Genomic DNA, 19,207 nt, shown 5'->3' with positions numbered 1-19,207 from the left:
TTGATAGCAGTAGCATATCACGGAAAATAACACCCCAGCTTTAATACATGTATGGAAAAGCGCAGGTATGTGGATAGCAGTAGCATATCACAGGAAATAACACCCTAGGTTTAATACATGTATGGAGAAGCGCAGGTATGTGGATAGCAGTAGCATATCACAGGAAATAACACCGTAGGTTTAATACATGTATGGAAAAGCGCAGGTATGTGGATAGCAGTAGCATATCAGAGGAAATAACACCCCAGATTTAATACATGTATAGAAAAGCGCAGGTATGTAGATAGCAGTAGCATATCTCAGGAAATAACATCCTAGGTTTAATTCATGTATGGAAAAGCGCAGAAATGTGGATAGCAGTAGCATATATCAGGAAATAATACCCTAGGTTTAATACATGTATGGAGAAAGGCAGGTATGTGGATAGCAGTAGCATATCACAGGAAATAACAACCTAGGTTTAATACATGTATGGAAAAGCGCAGGTATGAGGATAGCAGTAGCATGTCACAGGAAATAACACCCTAGCTTTAATACATGTATGGAAAAGCAAAGATATGTGGATAGCAGTAGCATATCACAGGAAATAACACCCTAGCTTTAATACATGTATGGAAAAGCGCGGGTATGTGGATATCAGTGGCATATCACAGGAAATAACACCGTGGGTGTAATACATGTATGGAAAAGCGCAGGTATGTGGATAGCAGTAGCATATCTCAGGAAATAACACCCTAGGTTTAATTCATGTATGGAAAAGCGCAGGTATGTGGGTAGCAGTAGCATATCACAGGAAATAACACCCTAGGTTTAATACATGTATGGAGAAGCGCAGGTATGTGTATAACAGTGGCATATCACAGGAAATAACACCCCAGATTTTATACATGTATAGAAAAGCGCAGGTACGTAGATAGTAGTAGCGTATCACAGGAAATAACACCCTAGGTTTAATTCATGCATGGAAAAGCGCAGGTATGTGGATAGCAGTAGCATATCGCAGGAAATAACACCCTAGGTTTAATACATGTATGGAAAAGCGCAGGTATGTGGATACAGTAACATGTCACAGGAAATAACACCCTAGCTTTAATACATGTATGGAAAAGCGCAGGTACATGTAACGAGGCTTTAATACATGTGTAGAAAAGTGCAGGTGTGTGGATAGCAGTGGCATATCATAGGAAATAACACCCTAGGTTTAATACATGTGTAGAAAAGTGCAGGTATGTGGATAGCACTGGCATATCATAGGAAATAACACCCTAGCTTTAATACATGTGTAGAAAAGTGCAGGTATATGGATAGCAGTAGCATATCATAGGAAATAACACCCCAGCTTTAATACATGTATGGAAAAGCGCAGGTATGTGGATATCAGTAGCATATCACAGGAAATAACACCCTAGGTTTAATACATGTAAGGAAAAGCGCAGGTATGTAGATAGTATTAGCGTATCACAGGAAATAACACCCTAGGTTCAATACATGTATGGAAAAGCGTATGTGGATAGCAGTGGCATATCACAGGAAATAGCACCCTAGGTTTAATACATGTAAGGAAAAGCGCAGGTATGTGGATATCAGTGGCATATCACAGGAAATAACACCCTGGGTGTAATACATGTTTGGAAAAGGGCAGGTATTTGGATAGCAGTAGCATATCACAGGAAATAACACCCTAGGTTTAATACATGTGTAGAAAAGTGCAGGTATGTGCATAGCAGTGGCATATCACAGGAAATAACACCCTAGGTTTAATACATGTCTGGAAAGCGCAGGTACATGTAATCAGGCTTTAATACAAGTGTAGAAATGAGCAGGTATGTGGATAGCAGTGGCATATCATAGGAAATAACACCCTAGGTTTAATACATGTGTAGAAAAGTGCAGATATGTGGATAGCAGTGGCATATCATAGGAAATAACACCCTAGCTTTAATACATGTGTAGAAAAGTGCAGGTATGTGGATAGCAGTAGCATATCATATGAAATAACACTCTAGGTTTAATACATGTATGGAGAAGCGCAGATATATTGATAGCAGTAGCATATCACGGAAAATAACACCCCAGCTTTAATACATGTATGGAAAAGCGCAGGTATGCGGATAGCAGTAGCATATCACAGGAAATAACACCCTAGGTTTAATACATGTATGGAGAAGCACAGGTATGTGGATAGCAGTAGCATATCACAGGAAATAACACCGTAGGTTTAATACATGTATGGAAAAGCGCAGGTATGTGGATAGCAGTGGCATATCATAGGAAATAACACCCTAGGTTTAATACATGTCCGGAAAGCGCAGGTACATGTAATCAGGCTTTAATACAAGTGTAGAAAAGTGCAGGTATGTGGATAGCAGTGGCATATCATAGGAAATAACACCCTAGGTTTAATGCATGTGTAGAAAAGTGCAGGTATGTGGATAGCAGTGGCATATCATAGGAAATAACACCCTAGGTTTAATACATGTATGGAGAAGCGCAGGTATATTGATAGCAGTAGCATATCACGGAAAATAACACCCCAGCTTTAATACATGTATGGAAAAGCGCAGGTATGTGGATAGCAGTAGCATATCACAGGAAATAACACCCTAGGTTTAATACATGTATGGAGAAGCGCAGGTATGTGGATAGCAGTAGCATATCACAGGAAATAACACCGTAGGTTTAATACATGTATGGAAAAGCGCAGGTATGTGGATAGCAGTAGCATATCAGAGGAAATAACACCCCAGATTTAATACATGTATAGAAAAGCGCAGGTATGTAGATAGCAGTAGCATATCTCAGGAAATAACATCCTAGGTTTAATTCATGTATGGAAAAGCGCAGGTATGTGGATAGCAGTGGCATATCATAGGAAATAACACCCTAGGTTTAATACATGTCCGGAAAGCGCAGGTACATGTAATCAGGCTTTAATACAAGTGTAGAAAAGTGCAGGTATGTGGATAGCAGTGGCATATCATAGGAAATAACACCCTAGGTTTAATGCATGTGTAGAAAAGTGCAGGTATGTGGATAGCAGTGGCATATCATAGGAAATAACACCCTAGGTTTAATACATGTATGGAGAAGCGCAGGTATATTGATAGCAGTAGCATATCACGGAAAATAACACCCCAGCTTTAATACATGTATGGAAAAGCGCAGGTATGTGGATAGCAGTAGCATATCACAGGAAATAACACCCTGGGTTTAATACATGTATGGAGAAGCGCAGGTATGTGGATAGCAGTAGCATATCACAGGAAATAACACCGTAGGTTTAATACATGTATGGAAAAGCGCAGGTATGTGGATAGCAGTAGCATATCAGAGGAAATAACACCCCAGATTTAATACATGTATAGAAAAGCGCAGGTATGTAGATAGCAGTAGCATATCTCAGGAAATAACATCCTAGGTTTAATTCATGTATGGAAAAGCGCAGAAATGTGGATAGCAGTAGCATATATCAGGAAATAATACCCTAGGTTTAATACATGTATGGAGAAAGGCAGGTATGTGGATAGCAGTAGCATATCACAGGAAATAACAACCTAGGTTTAATACATGTATGGAAAAGCGCAGGTATGAGGATAGCAGTAGCATGTCACAGGAAATAACACCCTAGCTTTAATACATGTATGGAAAAGCAAAGATATGTGGATAGCAGTAGCATATCACAGGAAATAACACCCTAGCTTTAATACATGTATGGAAAAGCGCGGGTATGTGGATATCAGTGGCATATCACAGGAAATAACACCGTGGGTGTAATACATGTATGGAAAAGCGCAGGTATGTGGATAGCAGTAGCATATCTCAGGAAATAACACCCTAGGTTTAATTCATGTATGGAAAAGCGCAGGTATGTGGGTAGCAGTAGCATATCACAGGAAATAACACCCTAGGTTTAATACATGTATGGAGAAGCGCAGGTATGTGTATAACAGTGGCATATCACAGGAAATAACACCCCAGATTGTTTACATGTATAGAAAAGCGCAGGTACGTAGATAGTAGTAGCGTATCACAGGAAATAACACCCTAGGTTTAATTCATGCATGGAAAAGCACAGGTATGTGGATAGCAGTAGCATATCGCAGGAAATAACACCCTAGGTTTAATACATGTATGGAAAAGCGCAGGTATGTGGATACAGTAACATGTCACAGGAAATAACACCCTAGCTTTAATACATGTATGGAAAAGCGCAGGTACATGTAACGAGGCTTTAATACATGTGTAGAAAAGTGCAGGTGTGTGGATAGCAGTGGCATATCATAGGAAATAACACCCTAAGTTTAATACATGTGTAGAAAAGTGCAGGTATGTGGATAGCACTGGCATATCATAGGAAATAACACCCTAGCTTTAATACATGTGTAGAAAAGTGCAGGTATATGGATAGCAGTAGCATATCATAGGAAATAACACCCCAGCTTTAATACATGTATGGAAAAGCGCAGGTATGTGGATATCAGTAGCATATCACAGGAAATAACACCCTAGGTTTAATACATGTAAGGAAAAGCGCAGGTATGTAGATAGTATTAGCGTATCACAGGAAATAACACCCTAGGTTCAATACATGTATGGAAAAGCGTATGTGGATAGCAGTGGCATATCACAGGAAATAGCACCCTAGGTTTAATACATGTAAGGAAAAGCGCAGGTATGTGGATATCAGTGGCATATCACAGGAAATAACACCCTGGGTGTAATACATGTTTGGAAAAGGGCAGGTATTTGGATAGCAGTAGCATATCACAGGAAATAACACCCTAGGTTTAATACATGTATGGAAAAGCGCAGGTTTATGGATAGCAGTAGCATATCACAGGAAATAACACCCTAGGTTTAATACATGTATGGAAAAGCGCAGGTTTGTGGATAGCAGTAGCATATCACGGAAAATAACACCCTATGTTTAATACATGTATGGAAAAGCGCAGGTATGTGGATAGCAGTAGCATATCACAGGAAATAACACCCTAGGTTTAATACATGTATGGAAAAGCGTATGTGGATAGCAGTGGCATATCACAGGAAATAGCACCCTAGGTTTATTACATGTAATCGTGGCACAATTATATCATGCAAGTGATCTTCACCACGTGATAGGAACAGTGATTTCGCATTTGATTTCAATTTGTACGTCGTGATCACATACATAACTTGCAGGTTCCTCTAAACTAATTAAGTTGTGGTTTAGATTTTAAAGGAATTGTTTCTCTTCTCGGTGTAGAATACGTTCATGTATCTACCAAAGCAAAGAAAAATTGTTGCCAAAGAACAATCTGCTTGATTTGCTCGTTGAATTTGTAATCTGTTGATTAATTTCCAATTGAATAATTAAATCATCTCATCTCTAAAATTCTAAACTTATATTATATCTTTAAAATTACGATTTTGATTTGATGTGAGTATTCTTCGTGGATAACTGTTAGATTTGTTTATTTCGTAACAATAACTACACTTCTCTACAACAAGCTATGATTGATTTCTTCTTGAAAAATGCTTGCCCGAAGAAGTTTTCACTTGATACGTGAACCCTACAATAACGGCATATATCATATAACAGCACTTTGAAAATTCACATATGCCCTGCCCTGCATGTAGTACGTTATATTTATTAATTACTTCCAAGCTGCTGCTTATGTCAACAACTGCATTTTAAAACCAACTCAGTACCGTGCTGCGTTATACTGCGTAAATTGTTGACTCTAAACACAACGGAGCTATTTCGATCGGCAGGTCGCGTGTTACATAAACATAACTTTCCTGGTTAATTACAAACAACTAACTACTTCTGTCTTCAAGACATCGCAACACTTTAAAAATATCCCATGATAGCTTGTGCAACGTTTCACCAGCAACACAGAGAGAAAAAAAGTTATTATAACAACAAACAAAACACATTTAGAACCCTAATTTCAAGTTAGTATGAGCATAAGACCCTGAAGTACTTCTCTTTTTTATTTTAAATATACAATATTTCTAGCATTTCTCTTCAACCTTGTTCTAAATTGGTATATCGAGATTAAACTCAAATATATCCATTTCCCGAGAAATCGGAAAACAAGTACGGTCATTTTCCATCCGATGCACTTCTACAATTATAGTGACTGTTCTCATGCGTTGATAATTAGGTGGGAGTCACATACTCAGTAGACACCCATTCTCAAAACTTGACGTACTTGACGGAACCGAAATGAGGCTCGTGCCGTTGATGCTTACAAAAGATATATACTATTGCCCTTCCCTAGTGATTGGCGCGTATAACTAATCCTAACGCGGGACATCCGTGTACCGTAACAACTAAACAACGAAATTTCACCAAAATCACGTTCATATCGTATATAATTTAAACAATGTCTGTGTTCATATACAAAAAATAAGCGTATAGTACAACAAAATTAACCACTCGTTTTTCAGCCACGGGTTTCACTACGCTCCTTCGTCACGTCAATAGCGTGATCGGAAAGAGAAGAAATAACAAGAACAAAATATCCTGCGTCAGAAATAATTGGTTAACCTTAAATTCCACGCAAATGACATCAGTCGAAAGCAAAGTGGTACGACCTAATTGTTATTATACTCGTTGTTTTCACCCCAAAGACACATGCACAGTAATAACTTCCCTTAGCGTTACTTGTGCATAACTAATATATTGAGAGCTTGGTATGTCTGTCTCATTGAAATGATGTATGAGTATTTCATATTCTCAATGAATACAAATTTGCATAACTGCAATACTGTGATAAATAGCGAAATTGACTTTTTCTTATTGCTTACATTTGAAAATCAGCTTGTTGTGAAGTTAATAAATTTGAAACTCAATTCCCCGTGACTGTTTTCAAATAAATTTGACATTTTCGGCATTGATCACCTGCGTCAGACATTTTAGCGGTCATTCACCCGTACCCTCCTGTAACCAGGGCAACACTCACTCCGTATCCTCCTGTAACCAGGGTAACACTCACTCCGTATCCTCCTGTAACCAGGGCAACACTCACCCCGTATCCTCCTGTAACCAGGGCAACACTCACTCCGTATCCTCATGTAACCATGGCAACACTTACTCCATATCCTCTTGTAACTAGGGCAACACTCATTCCGTATCCTCCTGTAACCAGGGCAACAATCACTCCGTATCCTCTTGTAACCAGGGCTAAACTGCCGAAAATATTACATATGCGTCATTCAAACTATTTCGTCATATAGTGCACTGTGCTTATCAGTCAGTTTGTACAATCAATAGTGATTCATGGCAAACTTTGTTAGCAAACTACTTGAAATAATACGGATCATAATGGTTACATTTTTAGAAACAGTCTTAAAGGAATTTACTATGAACAATTTTGGTTACCAACTCTATCCAAAAAAGAAAATAATAAACTACGTATTTACAATAAATACAAATCAGATTATGAATTTGAACCATATCTGAATAAAATTAATAATTTAAATCACAGAGTAAGTTTAACCAAATTTAGAATTTTAGCACATAAATTACAACCATCAGAGCAAATATTTTGCACACTGTGTTCTGATCAGTCTGTTGGTCATGAAGTGCATGCTCTTTTTGACTGCAAACTGCATGCAATTTTAAAGGCGCGTAGCTATTTTTGGAATACTCTATCGTTGTACAATGACAATATTTTAAAATTACCAAAAGAAGATATGTTTGTTCATATTATGGAAATAAAAGACAGTTTCATTGCCAACAGTCTAGGAAAGTTTATCAACATAATTTTACAATGTAATACCTTATAGTTGTTAGTGTTATCCGCTTTAACATTTTATTTTTTTATATTTGTATTTCGTTTTATTGTGTATGATTATTGACCGATTCATTAATTTGAGTCAAATAAAATAAAATATACTATACTATAAAGATCGTTTCCGCCTATCACCATTGTGATTAACATAGCAACATGAGAGAAGGAATATAAAGATATCCTTCTATTACCATAAATGCATCATCTAATCTCGCAGTGCGCGTCCTCAAATTTAATCAGACACAACTGCACTATGTGCCACATAACACTATTTCAATGATTACACACTGCTTGCATACTGTATTAAAGGCATGTTTTAGTCAGTTTTCAAACATTTTGTTGACAGTCGTACATTTTGAGGACGTTTGTGTTTGAAGAGAATCGAACACAACCAAACACGCATATCTCAATCAATTTATACGGTATGACAATACTCTGAAACTATGATAATCACACACATTAAGAAGTGTGGACCTCACAGAGCCTAGAATCGAGAGCGCACACACGAACAATAGATTATGTTTTGGTGGGTGTAGTAAAATGGCGCCAATCCTGGCACAAAACTTACTAATTTTCGTGACTTAACCGATTCATAATTACACCATTTTACCACGATCACAATTTCCCAAACTAACAAAAGTGGAGGGGTGACCCTGAATATGTACTATGACGTCAATTACGCATATTTGAAGTGTACAGTAATACTACAGTGTATATTTTTAACTGTTACATCCTACCTTGCGTGGATCGACACTGTATAATCAGCAGCGGGAGACAATCGCTGTGAATGTAAAGTAAGGATATTTTCGAAAACCTTTTAGCGCTGAGTGTAAGTAGGAAATTGTGCTGCAGCTGCGTCTTGATATGATGAGTTATGCTTCGTGGAAAATGAAATCTGTGAACCAAATCTACACACGATGTGTACGATGTTTGTAACGCTGTCCAATAAATCAGTAAGAGAAATAAAAACGAAACGAACAATCCACTAGCAAATATGTTACGGTGATTTCAAATACAAAAATATCATTAAGAATGACATAATATTATTTATTCAATTAAGTTCCTCGGCAATATAATAGCAGTTCCTTTTGCAGTAGATTTGCCCAAGTAACTTCATTACGTTCAGTTCGAGTCTTAAAACACCTAAGTAGCGTCAGCCGCTGGTATAGCTGCGCCTGGAAGTACCGAAGTGTAGCGGGGTTTTCATCATGTCCGCATTTCACAAAATCGGAACTCATAAAACTCATAACTTGATTTGCGATATAATCATATTTTTCACTTCTCGATATAAAAAAACAACATATTCAATAATTCCGCAAATACAGAGTATAATTTATAAAACATTTACGTAATCAAAAGACGTATACAGTCATAGTCTGGTAATATTTCCCTGTGTGATCAAGACCGGAGAACTATACAATTCGGCAGCAGAACAAACTGCGCCATAAAACGTTAATGATAGGAGATATACCAAGTCAGCAGTGTGTACGAAAATAAATGCAAAATGGCTGAGCACATATTATCTGTTTAGATTAATGTTGATGTTGATGTATGCTGAAGACTACTGAGACCACTACGTTTGCCAACCTTTTTTATTAGTTTCTGAACTGATATTGTTGTCCTATTTTGACTAATGATACCTAATATCTGGCTTAATTGGTACCCAATATGCACCGAAGTGCTTTCAAAAAGTCCATCAGTGAAGTGCATCGGTGACAACGATTACTATGTAAGTTGCTTAAGAAGTAGAACAGCTTACAAACACTACTAATGCAACATAAACTATTTATATCTGCGTGCATTGCCAACGAGATTATTTCACCTCATATTTCTGCAGGTAATGCGTAATTATTCACAACATCAATATCAACCTCATTCTCATCACCTATTTCCTGAACGCTGCCTTCCTCTTTCTCGGCATCTACTTTCAGTTCGATATCATATTGTTTCTCAGCACATACCTCCGGTTCATTATGGCCCTGTTCGTCAGCGCATGCGTCCAGCTGGATGCCATCATCCTGTTTATCATCAGATACGTCCATGTAACCATTCTGTTTATCAGTACCTACTTCTGGTTTGTCATAGGCCTGTTTCTCGGCATGTACCTCTGGTTCGTGGCTCTGTTTCTCAACGTCTAAGTATATATTCCCACCATCCTGTTTTTCAGCAAATACATTCATGATATAACCATTTTGTATATCGGTGCCTACTTCCGCAACATAATCATCTAGTTTTTCAGTGACGTCGCCGTCTTGTTCATCAGTGCCTACTTCCGTGTCATTCACTTTCAATTGCTCATTGTTGTTAAAGTTTTTAGGTGTGATTGGTATTTCATTTGATGTATTAAAAATTTATATTGTACGACTTTGACTTACAACATGTCCTTGTCCTTGAATGTTGTAGTAGTGTTCACCTTGATTCTCTAAATCATGTGCCAGCCATAAAGTTGGAATATTATCATCATATGTTCCATACGGTGAAATAAGTCTTGTTCCTCCAGGTCCAATTGACAAAAATATTATGAATTGCACATTAAACATCTGGAAAACTGGTGAAACAGTGATATGATCACCATGTGCTCCAGTTTGAGACATTGATTGTAGGTAAGCGTCCAAATTGTTTATACCCAAAAAATGAGCAAGTGATGTTCCGTTGGCAATATATGGTCAGGCTCTGAGATCATCCACAATTTCCGTTGTTGAGTTGGTCTACAATAGCAGAAAACTGACAATCGCTATTAGCCTCCGGATCCAGATGCACGATAAATCTATACCTGTTAATCCAATCTCCTCTACTCTGCGGAATATAGTATTTTCTACAAGACTAGGAGTCATTTTTGGCGTTTACGTTCAGCCGCCTGAGTCAAACTGGTGATGTCCTTTCGTTTGTTTTAATTTTTCTTTCTAGTAAGTATATATATGCTTTGAAATGGTTCCATTTAGAAATTAGAAACCTCATGTGAGGTTATCTGTAGTTTCATATATTAACATTTCTTTACTATTTGAGGACAAAACTGGCGTTGGTTATTTGAGCAAAAATGTTTCAAGCATCAAGGCTATTCCACCAACTGGACAGTTAGTTAGCAGTACCCCCTCCCCCTGTTTCCAAATGTTCGGACACGCCAGTGAGTTAAAAGAGAAATCAAACCAGACAACATAATGCTCCTCAGGGAAAGGGCTCTACAAATGTAGGAGAATGCAATTTACAGTTTTTGTATATCACTTTTTTTTCTCTGGATATTCGACTTTTCATCAATATTATATATGTGGTAATTTTTCTATGGTACAGTGAACTCACGTTTCCCTGTGTACTAAAGATATCATAAAACTGTACAACTAAAACATACTTTGCGACATTACTGCGTATTTCATTGTGTACACGGGCCACCAGCCCATCAGCTGGCTTATTTCGATATTATAATTCGAAAAGTGCTAATTTAAAGGAACCCACATCCCGAGGTAAATGGCCGTGCCTGTTATCACAACTGTGGTCGGACGCTAGCCTACCTCGTGACATTCATGTGGTATAAGGTGGACTATTAGAAACTATGGGGCGATGGCAGAAAAACTATGATTTCTTTCCCTTCACTTAGATTTGTGCTATTTTTCCGTGTTTTTTTCCTGTGCAGGCCCCGTGTTTTCTAGCGGATAACCCTTAAAAGATTGAAATGAAATAAATCACTGTATACGATTTTGCATGATTCCCAAGCAGTGAGATTTTTGCCGGCCAAGCTGATGAACTAATACAATCAAAATTGCCGTTTCAATGACTCTCGGCAGATTGCATCCAGTTGTTACACCCATTTACCTCGATAGAATTTGACGATAGCTGACTTCTGTGTAAATCTAACAAAGATTGGATTGTAGAATAAGCTTCATCCGATAGTGGCATCTTTCCATATCCTATGGCCGTATGGATCACATTAGCCATTAGTGAAATGAGAAAGTAAAGGCGGAACATATTTACTCTGAACATTTTAGCTTGGTAGTTGTATCAGTGTATACAAAGGTATTCTAGCGTGAGGACCAACTATGTCACCCATACATTCAGAGAAAGTCATACACGTCGTACGCAGGCGCGAAATTGTCTGACCCGGAAGTGATATTTGTGGTTCATAATTGAGCGTTAACAGGTTCAGTTACTATCAGAGGGCGCTCTCAATGTTTTGTCGTGACACAAGATTCATTTACAGGGATCCCAATCTCATCATTGTAATTGCCTAATTAACTCGGATTACTTCTTTTTTTTGAAAATTATATATTAACCCATTTTTGTATTACAGATGGCAACTTGTGAAACTTGTCGTTATTATATTTATTGTTAATGAGACGGGCAAGTCCACCAATTCATATTCCCCTATGCCGCGAGACAGGAACGATTTTGGGGCGAGCAGGCTATTCATAAACAATGTATGCATTTTAGATGCCACAACAGTGGCGGATCCAGAGGGGGGCCAGGAGAGCCATGCCCCCCAAACGCATGACGATTTATATCATCTGGATTACATATAACGATTTATCTTAAGCGAAGCTTGGACCCCCCCCCCCCCCAATACATTTTGCTGGATCCGCCACTGTGCCACAATATTGAATTCCCGTGTCAATATTATAAGATAGACAAATCTAATTAATTGGGACCCTGAATTAAATTAAAAACATGGGAGAACAGCTTTCTAATCGTTTCAACATTTTAATAAACATTCCTATAATTCAATATACTTTGTTATGGTTATCATCATAAAACACACATATTTCGCCCGATTGTTGTTACTTTCATCATAAAAACGATAACATTCACAACTAAAATAAGAATTCTGGATCAGAGATGTTTGGTCGTAGATCACCAATTCCGTCCAGGGTATTTTCCATGTTGTTCACATGACTCAAAACAGTTCGTCGGGTTTATAAAACGAGTGGTGGTGTTCGTGTACATTGTTCGATAGGAATATGTGTTGACTACTCCGACGCACGGTTCGAGATGTGTTTCAATTTGTATATGCAATATTTACAGACGACACTGTTATATACCACCTTACTATGACAATGAGGACAATATATTATCAAACATGATCTCGATGACATCCATATGAAGTCGATTTTTAGTGCAAATGTTCCAGTCATACCACTGTCTGTCCCTACATGTACACCGATGTGGGATGATGAAGACTATAGTAGTGGGTAGTCACAGTATTAACACATAATATTTTGCCGTTTCACAAAACACATTTTACACCCTCTCAAAATGATCCTCTATATTGTTTAGGAGTCCACATAATTCTTAATGTCTTCATGGCAACCCCGAAACCAATCTTTTAACATGAAGATATGCAATCAATATCAGCAAGCTGGACGTGTCCCATTTAGTAATCTTTATAATTAAATTGCAGCTAAAATTGTGTTTGATGGTATGATATAAAATACAGTAAATTCCACATCGTTCTAGAAAATGCGAACAATTTCAGTGCAAATATACGTATTATTACATTATCGGTAATCATCTTGTTACGTTATCAGTTGGAAAAATAATCTATTATATATCAGTTAGTTTGTGTTACATTATCGGCTGGAAACAATCTATAACATTATCAGTTATTTATTGTTACATTATCGGTTGCCTTTTTTTGTTACACTATTGGTTGCGTGTTGTTACATTATCGGTTTTTATTACAATATCGGTTAATTCGTATTACATTATCGATTAATGATACATTATCGGGAATTTATTACATTATCGATGTATGTACGGTACCTTCTAGAAGGCATTTGAGACCAGTTTTGAGACTCTCCCACAGAGGAACATGCCATTTGAGACCGTGTTTGAGACCGATTTAGAGACTCTCGGATGCCACATTGACCGGGAATGAGACAGTGTTTGAGGCCAGCTTTAGAGACTCTCGGATGTCACGCAGACCGGAAATGAGACCGTGTGTGAGACCAGTCAATTCGTGCAGTCTGATTGGACAACCCTCTGACATCCGAAATTGTATTCTGCTGATTTCACCATGAATTTAAGAACGGAAAAATTGTTCACAGATTTGTTAGCGTAATTAAGACGCTAAAAAGGTGAAATAAACCTCATTTAGAGAATAGTTTGACGACCTACAAGACTGTATTATGATGTAGTGTATCCTGAAACATGAAGCTCGGAATATTTAGTAACTGTGTTGTTTATGGCAGTTGACGTAATCATTAACAAACTCGATATCATCCAGAAAAACAGGCGCAAAATTCATTCAATTAGCCAGTTAACGGACAGTAACAATGGTCTGTGATCATCAATAACGATCGTATTTGAGTTGCAAGTGTTTCTTTATTTGTCAATGTTAGGTTGGGGCGAGTCATGGAGCTAAAAAAAAGATTTTTAGCTTCCTGGGTGAGTGGGAGTACGTCATAGTTTAGAGAAAAGTTCCTCGATTTGCGTTCCTATGTACTAAGTATCAACAGAGGTGCGTGAAACCACAGCTATAATTGGTTGTCGGTGCCCAAAAAAGTCGGCGTCCTGGCAACCAGGGAGACAGCCACTGAGCAACGAACGAGATTACGTTTGTTGAACCATGGAACTATAGTTCCATGGTTGAACGTTGGGTCGCACGAGTTCCTGTTTAGCGAGTTACAGGCTGTAACGTGTTTTTACCGATGATAACTACACTTCTGTGATTATTTCAACGCTGATATGCCCATTCTCATTTTAACGAAACATATTTAATTAATACTACTGGTTTATATTTTGTGTCCATCTCTAATTTTATTTATACAAGTTAAAATGGTTAGGTTGAAGTGTTCGGGCTCGTACTTCTATTTACCCCTAAACCTCAGACATCGCTAGTCAAGCAACGCCATACATTTTTTTTTCCAATCCGGGTTGCGGTTAAACAAACTTCTGGTCCACGACAGGGATAGAGGAACTTGTCACACGACACATATACTATGAATTCGTGTTTATGGTTTATTTCGGAAATGTGTGCTAATTAACTCTGTGTCCGAACTACAACAGTGACAACCATCGTAGTTTTCACGTCCATTGTGGCAAATTTAACACCTCTGTGAGGTGTGACTACTTTTGAAGCCTTCCATTGTTTTCACGTAATCGGCGGCGCGGGACACGGGAATTCCTTTTTACAGGCGTGACCACATATTTTTACTGACGTAAAATAAAAAAATTACCATGGTAAGAAAATGGTGTGCGTTAGGAAGGCTTTTTTATTATTTATTTAAGTGGGTATATCAAACAGTTTATTCAATAGTTTGCATAGAACCGTGATCACGGGAAGTGCTATTCGCATCTTGGTACTCGCATATGGTACTTTTTCAGGTCATGCATACAGTAGATGTATGTTTGGGTACTAAATTCAGTGCGAAATGCCTGTACTGTTCAGTTATGGAGAACTACTATTATACTAAACTCTAGTTTATTTTTATTCCTTCCTTTTTAGTGTATTAATACAGTATACCTTTACTATTATCTGTAACCATTCCCACCAAAGAGTGATTATGTGTTAATAAATATAGAAATAATAATGATAATATTTATTGCATTTTTAGAAATACAATATTTCTATCAGTACAGTAGCAATAAAAGTATAACCAAGTATAATAATAATAATGAAATGATAAAGAAAGAGAAGACATTATAATGTTAAGTATAAAGGTGAAATTTAATGTGTTAAATTTTTTACTGGGTTTCAAAAGCGTGGACTTTCTAATTTACCGTCACTGTAATTTCCACCCACATTGTTTCAAAATGCGTACTTAAAATAAACGCCACTAGTGCGTTGTTTATGTTAGAGAATACAATGGAATGAAAGAAAAGAAAACAGACGAACTTCTTTGCAACGTGGGGTTGTCGAAATCAGACAGAATACAAAGTGTCTGTCTGTAAACACAGCCGGCGGTTGAAGTCAACTTGTCAATGATTAACGGCATTCGTTCCCAAAATTTTGCATGTAGTTATGATATACATAAACAGGGATTACAGACATGTCTTGATATTTTGGCATTGTATGCTAAAACGTGGAAGCTCTCTGTCAACACTGACAAAACCAAAATTTTAATTTTCAATAAATCAAACAGATGTTTGAATATTGATACATTTTTTCTTGGAGGTATCGAACTTGATACAGTTAAATCTTATAACTATCTGGGACTAATCATTAGTGCCAATGGTAGGTTTAAGGATGGCCTAAAAAACCTTAAACGTAAGGCTCAAAAAGCTCTATTTTCAATGAAAGCAAAGCTTGGCTCAATACAAAACATAAGTATAAAAGTTTCAATTTCCCTTTTTGACAAACTCATCAGACCTATCCTCATTTATGGTTGTGATGTTTGGGGTGATGAGTTCTCCACTAAATCACCTATTGAAGACGTTCAATTAACTTATTGTCGGTATCTACTGGGGGTGTCACAACACACACCAATTATGGCCATGTATAGCGAGTTAGGCAGATACCCCCTAGACGTATTTATAAAAAAAAACAAATAATTAAATATTACAGTCGGGCCATGAATTCTAATAATGCGTTACTCAAGGAAGCTTTTGTGGTTAACCAAAACATTAAAAGTAAATGGTATCTAGAAGTGACATCATTATTAAACAATATCCAACTATATCATTCAGTTAACAACTGTGATAAATTAACCTCGGCACAAATGAAACAAATTGATTTGGGCATCAAGGATTTATTTCTAACAAGATGGAAAGGTGAGGTCCATAATGATAACCGCACCAAAGCAAATGAGAAAAACAAACTAAGAACATATCGGCTAATCAAATCAGATTTAAAACTTGAGCCATATTTAGTTAAGCTAAAAAACTTTGAACTGCGTAGTGTGCTTACCAAATTTCGTCTTAGTGACCATAGTCTCAAAAAAAATCCCACTAAACAACAGGGTTTGTGACATGTGTAACAAAGGTCTAATTGAGGATGAAATGCATTTTCTGCTGGAATGCAACAAATATAATGAGTTGCGTGCCAAACTGTTCAATAAAGCTAAGGATATGATCCCAGCATTTGAACATAATCCTGCAGAGAAAAAATTCATGGAATTGTTACAGAATGAAAACATTATTATACCAGTAGCACAGCTCATAAGTAAAAGCTTTGAAGTCAGGAAGCAGGGTCTTACTTGACATCTTAATGCCTGCTGTCAATTTTGTAATTTTATATTAGATTGTATTTTAAAGATTTTGTATTATTTAGTAATTTAGTGATTGTATTTGTTATTTAGTATATTGTGTTTTTTTTTTTTTTTTTTTATATATTTATTTCTCCTTGTACTTTGTGACCATTTTCTTTCCCTCCGGGGATTGTGTAAGAGTCAATAAGTAAATAATAAATAAACATAATTCTGAATAAATAAGCAAAAAAGATTCGCTGCCGCCGTGCTGGTTGGTAATGTTTTATCTCATTATTTCCGGCTCGTAGCGAGGATGACCCACGAAGCACCACAATATGACGTTCACGTACATTTTGTCGTGATATTATCAGGGGGAAATTCTTTCTCTCGGTTTCTCCACACGCGTCAGGGGGGAAACTCGTCTCGTCTCTCTATCTCGTCCCCTTGAGGTACGGGATCGGGAAAGTCACTTTAACTTTACAGTCAAATAAGGCACACACAACGAAATACGTTTCAACTCTCGTCTTAGTCGATCAGTTGAGCACTCTATAAGACACAGCGCCCTGGGGAAAAATCCCCAAGACTGTCGCAAGGCTGACCCAAGACTCGCCCAAGACTGCGTCAAGGCTCGCCCCAAGTCTCTCCAGGACTGCTCTAGACTGCCCAGGACTGCACTCTCTCTCTACTGCGTCTATCGTGCTGTGCTCCCCAAGACCAACTCAAACTCTCTTTATTCATTTTCACAACTCTAACCAATTACAAAGCAGTAAAAAAACTCTAGGGCGTAACCTTCAATCATAAAGCCAATCACACTAAGTACTGAATACGTCATATCTTTTGATTAATCGTTCACTACATTAATAACTATGGATATAAACTGTCAGAATGGTGACGATTATCTCGTAATTAGTTCCAAATCACTGAGCCAAGTTCCGTCCAAAATTTCAAATAGACCTGAACGATGACAGACATATCACAGCAATTCAGCTAATAATCAACTAATTAAGTCGGTCAACAGATACGCGAAAACAAATTCATGACAATATTGCTAGACCAAGTTTTGCCGTGACTGCGATAAAAATGCACATTTACGCATTCTTACGTTTGACTTGACCGGCACAATTTGGAATTCTTTTTAGCTTGTCAAAAAATATACGTTAACCTGTGGCTGCGAAAAAAATCTTGAGCAGTTTCACAATTCGTATTTCACTGCCCGATGTCTGTGAACGACCTATCAATCAAATTCAAAATTGCGTGGGAACCTAGATGATACTTTGTAGCAAGTTCCAGTATAAATGTAAACAATGTCGCCGCTGATGTTCTTTCGGCGTTGTGCAGCCTAGCCAAAATAAAAACGAAAAAAAACAAAAACAAGATCACTGGCATGGGCACGAACACTTGAATATGTGACGCGAAACTAACCATTTCCCATACGATAAATAAATATTACGACCCGGTGATCGATCCAAGACGCTTTTGCCTGTGAGGTTATGGAAGATAATATTAATAGTAATAACTTTATTTCACTACTATGCCATCAGATGTCGCAGTATGGTAAATAAAATAAAATAAAATAAAATAAAATAAAATAAAATAAAATAAAATAAAATAAAATAAAATAAAATAAAATAAAATAAAATACAAATCATAAAAAATACAGTAGCTAAACTATGATAATACATGTAGGTCAAATCCGGGAACGAATGCGTTTCATTTCACCTGGGTCTGAGATGATGCAAGGACAATCAAAATAAATATTATTTGAATATACAGTTCTCTTAATTATCTGGGGTAAAACGTGATTGCTCAGATACAGGAGATTTACTCTACGCAACGTAATTTATGTCTGTGAATATATTTATTAAACATTGCAGCATAGACCGTGTCACTTTAGAATAAACTGTGCATACTAGTATACCCGACTTGAATTCCGGATTCCAACAAGCTGCCTCATCACCAGAAATGAATTGTATATTTCACTCTACACGGCTCAAATCAGCAACTATACACATAAACAAAAGATTAGGACTATTTAGAATACTAAGCTCCGCCCAGCCCAGTCACACCTCGCAGAGGTGTTAAATTTGCAGCAATGAACGTGAAAACTATGATGGTTGTTACTGTTGTAGTTCGGACACAGAGTTAATTAGCACACATTTCCGAGATAAACCATAAACACGAATTCATAGTATATGTGAAGAAATAAAGTACATGTCGTGGACAAGAAGTTTGTTTAACCGCAACCCGGATTGAAAAAAATGTCTGGCGTTGCTTGACCGGGATAGAGGGGCTGTGTTTTAGTTGTCAGAGGTT

The sequence above is a fragment of the Saccoglossus kowalevskii genome, chromosome 7 (genome assembly GCF_978046115.1).
Source record: "Saccoglossus kowalevskii chromosome 7, keSacKowa6.1, whole genome shotgun sequence".
NCBI lineage: Eukaryota > Metazoa > Hemichordata > Enteropneusta > Harrimaniidae > Saccoglossus > Saccoglossus kowalevskii.
The sequence above is the reverse complement of the archived record's forward strand: the minus strand, read 5'-3'. Positions refer to the sequence as shown.